Genomic DNA, 11,853 nt, shown 5'->3' with positions numbered 1-11,853 from the left:
ATCGGTCTATAATTCGTATAAATTTTAATCTTTTGTATTTTTATATTTCTGTCAATTTTGGAGCAAATTGCTCTATGGTGCTCTATGGTGCTCTATGCTCTAACATTCTCAAATTTAGGATATTTGCGCAATTGTGAGTATCTTGTAATTAATTTGAATCGAATATGTGCATAATAGTATATTAAAAATCGTAAGATTATTCTATTCAATAATAAAATTCCGATTATATTGTGCATTTTGAATCGCAGTATTTTTTTTAGAATAATTTTTTTTTTGCGTATTATCGGTCTATAATTCGTATAAATTTTAATCTTTTGTATTTTTATATTTCTGTCAATTTTGGAGTCAAAATTGCTCTATGGTCTTTCGAATAGTCATTTTTTGTGGCGTCATCAAATTTAATTATTATTAAATTTGGTTAAATTAGATTTATGATGTAAAATATTTTAATTAAATAATAATTTCGCATATTTTATTTTTGCAGTTTTTATTCGTAAAATAGGAAAATATTATAAATAAAATGTATATTTTGATTTAGATTTTTAGTATGACAAGTAGTATGTACAAATATATATTCATTAAATGTATTTTCAAGTTACATCTGGATTTTGAAAATATTTTTTACAACTTTTGCTAGCACTATTTCAGTATTAATATATAAAATTGCTTTTGTTTGCTCTCACATATGTATTTTTCCGAAATATCCAAATAAAAGTTTCGTTCAACTGATTTTATATTCTGATATTAAACAAGAAATATAAAATCACGGAACGAAAAAACAACTAAAAAAGTTCATTCAGTTACAAAATAATATTTTATGGCAAGAAATTTTTAAATTTTTAAATATTCAAACAAAATAAACATCAACAAAAAATTCACAAAATTTCCAATCGTCTGATCCTGTTCCATCAATTATAATACCAAAATAAAAAGTGTCGATATAATAAATTTCAAAAAACAAAGAGAGAAAATACAGAGCCTACCATCGGCCTACTCATAATCCATACCGTGCATCTAGCAACGCTGACTAACTGGTCAAACCTCTCCTCTCCGTATGCACTATCTATGCATGCAAGCCGTAGCAATAAATAATCGGTCTTTGTTGAAAACACCGCCCCGTCCTCGTGAATTTTTCCACGGTGGAACAGCACCTCACAAAGCCCCTTTTCGGATCCTATCTCGTTCGATGCACGAGCCTCGTTCTGACTCATTCTGACGCTCGATGCAAACTCTTCTTCTTTTTTTTTTTCCACGATGCAACTGCCAACCAACACGTGCAATCATGTTTCACATAGACACGTGTATAAACACGTTTACAACCGGTTGGCGAATTACGAGCTGGAAACGCATCTCCCTCCCCCTCTGTGGTGCTTGAAAATATCCGCGATGCTCGTCGAGTGGATCTCCCTCGGCGCCATCCTGGCCAAAACGAGCACTCTCGTTTCCGAATATCAGACGTTTTACAGAAACTCTTCTCATCCAGCGAGAAAGTTTCATCCACGAGAAACGATGATACGACGAGAGGTTATATTTTTCAGATTTTCGTGGGGTGAGGATGCTTGGAGATAGATGAGATGATAGGCTATTGGATAGAGTTTCGAAGAAATCTTGAGATCTATGTTTTCAAAGGTTTGTCTTGCATTGTGAAAATGTTGTAATTTTTGAGATCAATTTAAATGTTTTAAGATTAGATATTCAAAATGCATATATTACAAAATCAATTTCAATTGTTCAATTATAACAAAACAATGTGATTCTTAGTGGTACAATTTGAATCGATCTTGATATTGCCAATGTCACTTTAAATCCTCGAAACGGATTTATTCATCGGATTAATCCAATGGAGGCATTAAAGATTCAAATATCGAGGAATGAATCCTCCGAGACATCTCTGTATTATTAGAGATTTTTCTCCCCCCTTATTTGCATCGAAAGTACGAAAATCCCTCACTGAACGAAGACGATTTGTCGTTCATCGAGATGTACAAGCGCCAGACGGAAATAATGAACTCGTGCGTAATAACGTAACGGCAGCTTCCTGCCAATAACATGGACTTTTATTGCGCGATCCAACCAGCCAATGGCGGTCGTAAATCGTGCTGGTATCGTGACAATAAAATCCAGGATGACGCGTGTTTCGAGTTGAAAACCGATCCACGTAATAAACGTATGGAAACAGGATTCGTTTGCCAAAGCATTTTCACTCTCTTGCTTCTTCTTCCCTTCCTTAACCGTGTGTCATCAGTTTCCACGAGTTGGCGGTGGCGACAAGTATGAGGTCGTGTAAATAGAATCTCCTTCAGAGACGTTTATGTCGTGCATTAAAGAGGCGCGTGGTTGACGATGACTGATGACGATTTCCAGAGAATCGTGAAGAGGATTCAAGGCAATTTATGGTTGTTGAATGGTGGACAGTGGTTTGTATTTTGTATTTTGTAGTTTTAAGTTGGAGGGATTGTTTTTGATAATCGATTATAGATAATCTTAGTTCGATTATGATGGAAGAATGTGAATAGAACGTGGATTAGCGATGATTTAAGGTTGAAGGAATTGAAGGATGTTTGATGATCTTGATCATTAATCATTGATGTGATTTAAGGGTTTGACGAAGTTTTATTGTGTAAGATGAATCGACGAATGTTGGACGTAGTTTGGTGACGATTTGACGTAGTTTGAAGAATATCAATGATTTCCATGTGATTATAATGAATGATGGAAGAAGATGAATGGATGTTTTTTAATTATCGTGCTTATGATAAATGTCAGAAATGTACGTGAATGAACGATGCTGATTTGGGAAATGTTGTTCAAAGTTTAACTTGAGTGAAGTTTAATAATTGATAGATCATCGTAAATGATTGAGAGCGAATATTAGAACAGAAATGATGTTAATGATTGATGATTTGAGGAAATCTGTTTAGCGATTAATTTAGTGTATAACAATGGTTAATATTCGATGAGGAACAAATGTGACAAGATTTGATTAAATTTGAGAGAAGTTTGATGATTAATGGACGACACGATTATCGTTGATCAATATTAAAAGAAAAGAGATATAGAAATTATTGAACAAATAATTTGGTTCAAATATCAATGATCATTGATGATACGAAAATTTTATTGTAACTAATATTTGATGAATGTAGTTGAAAAATTAATTAACTCGACTAAAACTTTTCTGGATCATTTCCAATCAAATGATAGGAATTCAAGATTAAAAAAAAAAGAAAAAGGAAAGTTTCTCTTGATATACAAGTTGGAAAATTACATCCTTCCTTTCTAAGAATGTTTAACATAATATTCTTTAGTAGTAAAAGCCGATACATAGCGAGACGAAGTCATAACGCGAATTAAAATTACCCTCGACGAAAGTTGGCATGGAAGAGTTTCTAAGCTGGAGGCTCTTCTCAAAACTTTTCTCAACATCCTAGGAAAAAATAAAAAAATAAAAAAAAAAATAAAAAAAAGAGAGAGAAGAACACTTTCAAACAGGATTTCACGGTTTCGTTGCCCAAGGGTATTCATCGTAACAGCGATAGCGTTTGACGTTCTACTGAGATGAAATTTTGCATTACGTGTATTAAGTGTTGTGCAGAAGACGAGAAGCTTTAATAGAATAGATAATATCTGTAAGGAGGATATTGGTGGTGGAAATTTCCTTTCGCATCCATCGTTGCAGCGAGATTACGAGGGTGGTATCGCGTTTTAACATTATCGGATATCTAATAGAGAATCGATAAGGAAAGATGATACTTGGATGTAATTGGACAATTCTGATCTGTTTCTGACTTTTTTGGATCGTAAGCGTGCAATAAAACGTCGATTTTTATCTATGAAAATGATATTTTGATAAAAGTTATGAAAACGCATGGACACTTACTTATTTTAAATATAAATCGATCGATATATTAATGATAATGTTTTTTTATTTATATCCATCTAATATTGTAATATATTATAGAATTCGAAAAATTGAAAAGTAGTTATTTCATGATACATCTTCTTTACGATATAATAGGTAACTTAATTTTAGGATTTATATTTTTTCCTGTGTAACAAAATGTAATTCACTCAAAAAGAAATTTTTTTTTAATTCTTACAATAATAATCTATATCAATAATTAATTTCTTACGAATAGATAATATTAAAATGTAAAAATTTTCAGGTGTAAGAAATACGAATCCAAAGTATCTTTCCAAACTACGTGATCATAAAAATCACTTTTCCCTCATCCTGATTGTAATCGATGCAAGGCTATTTATCTTCTTTAATATTTATCGATGCCAAGTGACGGGAGCGTAATAGGTTGCTGATGTTCGAAGGATGTCATCCTGAATATGGAGAAGCTGCGATCAGCCTTGAAGGGAATATAATCGCTGGAATATAAGGGGAGGAAGGAATCGAAGGAGTCAGGTATCGTGTGCATTTATATTTATAAACGGTGACGTGTACCCCTCTCTGATTCGTTGCTGATTCCTGACAGTGAACATTAACGCGTCACCACGTTGTACAATTAACGAAGTATTTCGTGACAGGACTGTTTGAGTTGACAATTGTTTTTTCGACGAAGGGACGAGGTGAAGGGAATCCTTGACGATGCTATGGATGCAATTAGAAGGATGTTATCCTCTCTGAATTTTAGATTTGAGATTTTAAGGAAGAAAGGAAAATTTGTTGAATTTTTTTTTTTTAATTGTTAGGACGTTCCAACATTTGGAATATTCAAAATATTTTTGAAAACTCGAAATTAGAATGTTTTAAATGTGAACTTTTTTGGGGAAATTTTGGGTATTATTGGTAATTTTATAAAATTTCGAAATTTTGAATATTCCAATGAAGAATTTTAGAATTGTTTCTTCTTATTTCAAGTTTTATATAAAAAAAATAATTTACTTCATATGATCCCTCTCTTGTTTCCAGTAAATGTATTCATTTTTTTTCTCCAAACAATGAGCAAACGCCCCCAAACACAATTTTATCTAATGAGATTGTTCCACAAAATGAGTTCCACAAAAAGTAACAATTTCTTTTTCTTGACTCGTAAGGAGGAGGAGAAGGAGGAAAGGACCAATTGCGCTTTAGCATTCCGGCTGGCAAAGGGAATTTGCACGGAAATTGAATTGCATAATGAAGACGGACAGACGTTCGCGACAATAGCGACGAATAGCGAGCGATTCAATTTCCAAGTTGCTACGTATGGAGAACTTGGTGGAGCGCTTCAAAAGCGACAACTTTCTCTGGTCATAAAGCCGTGAAAGTCTAAACTCGTCCCTGATAATCCATAGTTGTTCAGTTTCTCTTCTGGAATAATCAAAAATAAGTAATTTCAATTGTGTTCGATCTAATTTTACTTAATATTACAACGTTATTATAGAAATGCATATTTATTTTTTTTTACAGTTGTCTCTGGTATAGTAATAGGATTTTAATATCGACTACTAAAAAAAAGAAACATTTATTAAAATTTCAATTATTAGTAATTTTTCTAAAATTCGTAATTTTGTAAATAGGAATGGGGAAAAAGAAATGATTGAACAAGTATAAACAAGTTTCATAGATGGTAATAATTTTTTTCTTACTTTATTCAAAATTTTTCCATTTTTCGATATAAAAGTATTTAACAATACTTTAAAATTTCAGGAGTACACAGTTAATTGTAACTTATTTCATATGATTCAAATGAACAGAACCGATCTCGTTGCGCAGGGGTGAGCGTTAAACCAACCCCTCGACGACGAACGAAAACTCAATTGCGAAAGAAATATAAGTAAGTAGTTGAATTGTTGCCAGAGGCATTAAAGAAATGTTATTCTAGGATTATCCGTTGTTTCAAGTCCCCCGTACTTATTGCACTCAGGATAACAACTTTTGAACAAACATATCTCTTCTTCTGGAACATCGTACTTGTCAACTTTACACACTTCATCGTTTATATCTCTTTTTCGCATGCCCTTAATCCTCTGCACTCGATCGTGAGTTGATCGTGTCTCGTACGTGATTTCTTTCCTTTTTTTTTTTGTAGTTGAGTGTCCAAAATAGGAATTTAAAAAAGAAATTTAAGATCGTGAACCGTTGTCTCGTACGTGATTTCTTTCCTTTTTTTTTGTAGTTGAGTATTCAAAATAGGAATTTAAAAAAGAAATTTAAGAACGTCCTGGAAAATTTTTTAGATTCGTGAAAGATTCGAAGAAATTTCATAAGAGTGGTTTGAAATTCTTAGAGAATATCTTCTTTCTCGTTCCTAAGAAATTTGTCGAAAACTAAAATTTTAATGAAGTTTCAGCTTTCACGTATGACGTGTGGATTTCAATATTATGATTCATAGAAATTTTTTGAGTTTCGAAACATTTTTAAACTTTAGAAATTGTAATAGCTATAGCCTAGCTATACTCGATTCCTAGTTTTCTTTAATTTCAGATATTTCTTTCTATTCGAATATATAGGATATAATATATTAGAATTAACGTAGAATCGCATTAACAATTTTTTAATTATATAACAATCCATAGACCTTCAAATAGTTCAAATAGTACGAAAATAACGAAGGTTAAAAAATGCAGGAACGTCAAAATGACCGCATCCGAGCTTCTAGTGTTAATTATTCACTAACTCACTTATATCTTCCTTCTCTCTCTCTCTTTCATTCACCAACCTCGTTACTTTCTCTCTCGCTCCATTCTTTTCTCTCAGCATCTCTCTCTCTTTCTCTCGCATACACATTTCTTACCTCTTTTAATTCCCTAGTAAAAGGGGTACGGACGAGGTTTGCGGTCGGAAAGCAGGCCACTAGGCAAGGTAGAAGGGCGAGGGAGGGAAGGTAGGGGGTGGAAAGGACATCTAATGCGGTCTTTTCTCGGGTCGAGGACGAAAATGGCAAGTAGTGAAGGACGATTCCACCTTCTTTCTCTTAATTTTCCTCTTTTCCAACTCTTTCTCTCTCTCTTTCCATCCCCTTTCCATTTCCAATCTCCCTTTCTCTCGTCTTTACGTTTTCTTTCCGTTTTCTTTTTATTTTTTTCCAGACTTCATCGCTCGATTTTTTTTTACTCATTTTCCTTCTTCGTTTTAGTCTCTTTCTTTAGTCTCGTGTTTCGCCTAATTCCGTGTAATGGCAGCGAACATTCTGTTACCTTCATGGACTGTTTCTGACTCGTAGGCTGCAGCTTACGTTCAGCTCGATTCCTTAGTAAGATGGAGCTTGTTACTTTCGAGTTTGCTTTGAAAGCTTGTGTGCATTGTGTGTATTTGGTTGGATTCGTTTCATGGGAAATGCAGGAAATATGGTTAAATGGAAGGTTGTGAGTTGGTCGAGACTTAAAATAATTTTCAAACTGTTGATTGAAAAATTTTATAAATTCGTTATTATTTATTTAATAGGGGCTGTTTTTAATTTATGAAAGTTAGAAAGGAGAAACTTAAACAAGTTTCAAAATAAACATTTTAATTATAGAAATAACTTTGCAATTACTCTGTAAATTAAAAAAACTTACTTTATTTTAAGACAAAAAAAGAGCAAAGGGATGTCGTTCTTTGTCTTTCATATCATAAATTTTATTCAAAATTCAAGTTATTTTTTAAAATAACAATCTTTTATTACAAATAGCTTAGTGGTAGATTAAAATCTGCATTAATTAGTGCAGTCTACGATTCCAAATCAAATAATAATAATACTGAATTTTTATTTGAAATATTCAAATAAAAGTTTAATAATTTCGAGGAACTTGTTATTAATAAAACAATTTCAAAAATATCAAAAAAGAATATGCTCACCCTGCATAAAGGATAAACTTATTACACTTTATGTGTGTGTACATGCTTTGTTGGATCGTGTTTCTGGACGTTTGCTCTGGCTTCTCCTCTTGTTGTTGCCTCTGAAAGGGATATGTTGGCTCGATCATTATTCGTGGATGCTGTTTACGTCAGTTTCTTCAATTTCTGTTGCGTTTAGTTTCGTGGCACGATTTAGTTCATAGTTTCATAGTTGATGAATACATTTGCATGAACTTCCTCTATTCCAGTTTTGCAACAGAAATTCACGATTAAGTTTTGAACTCAGGATCAGGGATCTTCTTCCGCGAAGAAAGTAAATTGAAGTGTCGATGTTTTGCTCGAGTTTGTTGCAAGGCAAAGAAATACTTTTGAGAGTTTTGAGATGGTCTTTAAAATTTGGAAATGTTTAATTTCGTATCTGTATTAAAATTATTATTTTGGAATTTTTATTTGGATAAATTTTTTTATAATTTGTAAATTCAATTATATATTCTATACTCGATTTTTTTCCAAATTTTAATCAGGAGTAAAGTGTTCTTAATAGAATTTATTAATTAATAAAAGTCACAAGTACATTTTTATAATATTTGAAATAGTTGTTTTGATATTCCATATACGTTTTACAAGTTCTATAGAGAAGTTATATTTGCTATTCCAACTCCAAGAGATATTTCTTGCTGCAAAGAAAGAGGATTTAAATATCCTTTTATGTTGTCGTATCAAGTTTATTGCACGTGAAGACTTCTGCTTTTAAAAGTAGATTTGAGATAGGTTTCAAAAATGCTACAGTGAGCTAGAAAATATTGAAATCGGATTTCATTGCTTTTCGAAAGTTTGGAAATAGCTCGAAATATCTTCCAACTTTGATATTCCAACTATCGATACTAATTTTAAAAACCAATTTCTATGCGACTTTTCGGCAACTTTTTTGAAGTATTGCGATTTATTGTTAAAATTAAGAGATAAATAATAAAAATTTTTATCGTTCTCTAAGTTTTTATATCAAGAATCTTCTTCTATCTGCTTCTTATATTTTCATTATAAAAATAGAAATCGAAGAAATAAAATGGAGGAAATAAATTAGAAAAGAATTGTTGACAAAAACACAGCAATCACACAAAACAAGAGAAAAGAACTCATCCTCTTCGTACGCTGATTAAAATATTCCCCCATATCCAACTCTTAATTAATCATGTTCATTCTTCCAAAAAGAAGAAAACTCTTTAAGAAACTCTTGGCATGTAACCTCCATCGCGAATTCTTTGCAATCAGAGGCATCCCCAATCGCAAGGTTTCTTGAATAGAAGCAATTACTACCGTTCATCCCTCTTTTTTGCTCCCCATCCAGCGTAATTCTTGATTCGAACGATGGATGACAAATTTGCTTTGAGTCGGGGGTTGCATCGTCGAAATATCGCGTGTTTGCATAAGTCTTAAAGGCACAGGAAGGGAATAGATCATGCGAGTCGAAGTATTAAAAACATGAATCGAATAAATGATCGAATACTTTTCAAACGGATTTTTTCAGTGCCTCGATCGTCTTTCGAATGCAAATATGAATATCGAGGAACGGGATAGATAGAAAGGGATTTTTAACCGAAATTTTTTCGAAATGCTCGTTTCTTATGGGATTTTTGATCCTATCGTCGTTTCTTTGTTGCGTGGGATTGTTATTGGATTTTTATATATAGTATAGGAAGTTGTGAAACGTGGAAGGATGGTGAATTGATTTTGAATTAAAAAAAAAAAAAGTATTTTGAAGTATTTTTTAATTTTAAGGGATTTAAAATTTCGAAACTGTTGATTTTTTGAAAAGTTGAATTAAAATCTCTTAATTTTAAATATTGTATAGATAGTTGTAAAAAAAAAAAAATATTCTTATGTGGCTGTTCATAAATTGAACATGCAATGCTAAATTTAATTATCCAATCTAATTCTAGCGATGTCGAGTTTCCTCCCTCTTCCTATTCCGATTTAATGAAGCAGAAACACTTTGTGCTGTGGCATCGTATGTAATAGATCACAAGGGAGATTGTCAAACATGCAATCTAGCAGCATTTACAATATTGGCCGATTTGAATCTATCTGAATGCATTACAAGCGTGCCACCATATGAATTAAATGATTAATTCAAACTCGAACAAAATTAATTAATTGATTCGATTGGATCAAAATTTGAATAAATCCATCTCAGTGTTCCCTCTCCCTCTCTCTCTCTCTCTATTTAAAACTAGATTAGAATGTCTTTGAAACATTTCTTCTTCTCTTTACTTTCTCCTTTCTCTGAAATTTCATCAACTAGATTTTGCGTGTATCTATCTCTTCCGATAGAATTTTATTACGTTTCATAATCGAATCTCTTCCTTTATCTGTCAGATTCAAAAGAATCCTCTCTCTTATATTTCTTTCTGAAATAGAAAGTGTATTCCATTTCAACGATCAAATTACTGTTAACGAAAGAACGATGTATATATTATAAGAAAGAAAGTATAATAAAAATAGTAATAAAAGTGTAATAAAAAAAAAAATTGTGAAATTTTTTCGAATTAAACTTTCTTTCTAAACGACTTTTTAAAATTTCAACAATTTTCTGCTCCTTTCAAATTCCACAATTTTTATGAGTTTAGAATTTCTCAAAAGTTTAAATACTTTTGACATCGAGAAATAAAATATTTCGATAATTAAAAATTTCGATAAATTTTAAACAAATTTAAAAAGAACACGCGAAAATCATCTTCAACGAGAGAACACAGATCAAAGCAATCCTCGATCCATCGCTTTATCATTAGATATCATTGACAAGAAACGTGGCTCTCGTTTCTTGTAACGACGAGAAGGAAATCTTGTATCCAGGGGGTTGGAGAAGTTTATTCAGCCGACCAGTCGATTCGTTTCACGGGACCGTGATTCCGGGGGATGAGAGATTCCCATGGGTCAATAAAAGCCAGTCACGAACCCTTTCGACGGAAATAACGTTTCACAGTGCACCACCGCGTGTATTTCCTTTACGAGCATTATTTTAGCAAGATTTCACAAGGCTATCTCGGGGCTTATTTCTACCCCCCTCTTCCCTCCTCGACAAAGATTTTCACGCGTCGATATTTCTACACGTCCGCGTAGAGGTTCTTGGATCAATTTATTTCTTCTTCCCTTTCCTCCCTCCCTCCTTCTTTTTTCTCTTTTTTTAATCTCTGATTTCTGTCTGTCACACGCGAGAAATTGGCGAGCAGTGAAATATGCGGGCTATTTATCTTCATAACGCTCCTTTTCGCGCTTGATATTGTTGGTAGAGGGATAAATCAACTCTTTTTCTCTTTTTCCTCTCTCTCTCGCTTCAGTTTTAACTAGTAGCTAGTAATTAAAGTTTTGTGGAATATTTATTTATAACTGGAGGATGTTTTACACAAGAACGTGATTCTTATGTTTGTAATTTAGCATTTTTATTGTAATAATTATTACGTTCTTATAGTTTTATTTTATCCATTGTATTATTTTCTGAAATAATCGAATTTCATTCTTGTGTAAAGAAAATTTCGTTAAGAGGATAGATTGTAAAAAGATACATATTAATATTAATACGAAGAGTTCAAAATATTATTTCTCATAACATGTTTTTAATCTCTTTGAGTTTCAAGAATTTCTTCCAAATGGAAGCTTCATTTCATTTGAAAAGATCACTTAAATGTTTATTTCTCGAAAAATTATTTCTCGATCGTATTATAAATCTCTAAAGTTACTCTTATATTATACGTCTTCTTTCTAATCCTATTTAAACTCCACTTATAGGCAAGAGAACCTAATTTTAAAAATTAATCTTCTAAAAAATTAATTGACATATACATAACCTACTTTCCATTCTGAAACTAGTAGTGCTTCTCTTGTCAATATTTAAAAAATAAATTTTTCAGTATTCACCTGTCTAGAATTTCATTAGACTTCCTCAATTATCATCATACACTTTCAAATATTCTCATATTTCGAATCAAACTCCAACCCTCCAACCGATGAATGAATCCATTCAGATGCCACGACGCCATGTTGATCATTGCCCACCTAACCTATGATCAGCTCGAGTAATGACT

At 32.3% G+C, this 11,853-nt stretch overlaps 1 protein-coding gene and 1 long non-coding RNA gene across 14 annotated transcripts in view; both read left to right on the top strand.

The window, feature by feature from the left end:
* The window catches only part of LOC102672787 (kinesin-like protein KIF13B), a 130,034-nt gene that overhangs the window by 30,590 nt on the left and 87,591 nt on the right, over positions 1-11,853 (top strand). The window lies entirely within an intron of this gene.
* Positions 2,620-3,452, top strand: LOC116186862. The gene is made up of 2 exons (XR_004151913.1): positions 2,620-2,732; positions 2,767-3,452. It is a non-coding gene; the product is annotated as an uncharacterized LOC116186862 (long non-coding RNA).

Source organism: Apis dorsata, unplaced genomic scaffold, assembly GCF_000469605.1.
Source record: "Apis dorsata unplaced genomic scaffold, Apis dorsata 1.3 scaffold_67, whole genome shotgun sequence".
NCBI classification, from domain to species: domain Eukaryota; kingdom Metazoa; phylum Arthropoda; class Insecta; order Hymenoptera; family Apidae; genus Apis; species Apis dorsata.
This window is presented reverse-complemented; position numbering and strand designations above follow the sequence as displayed.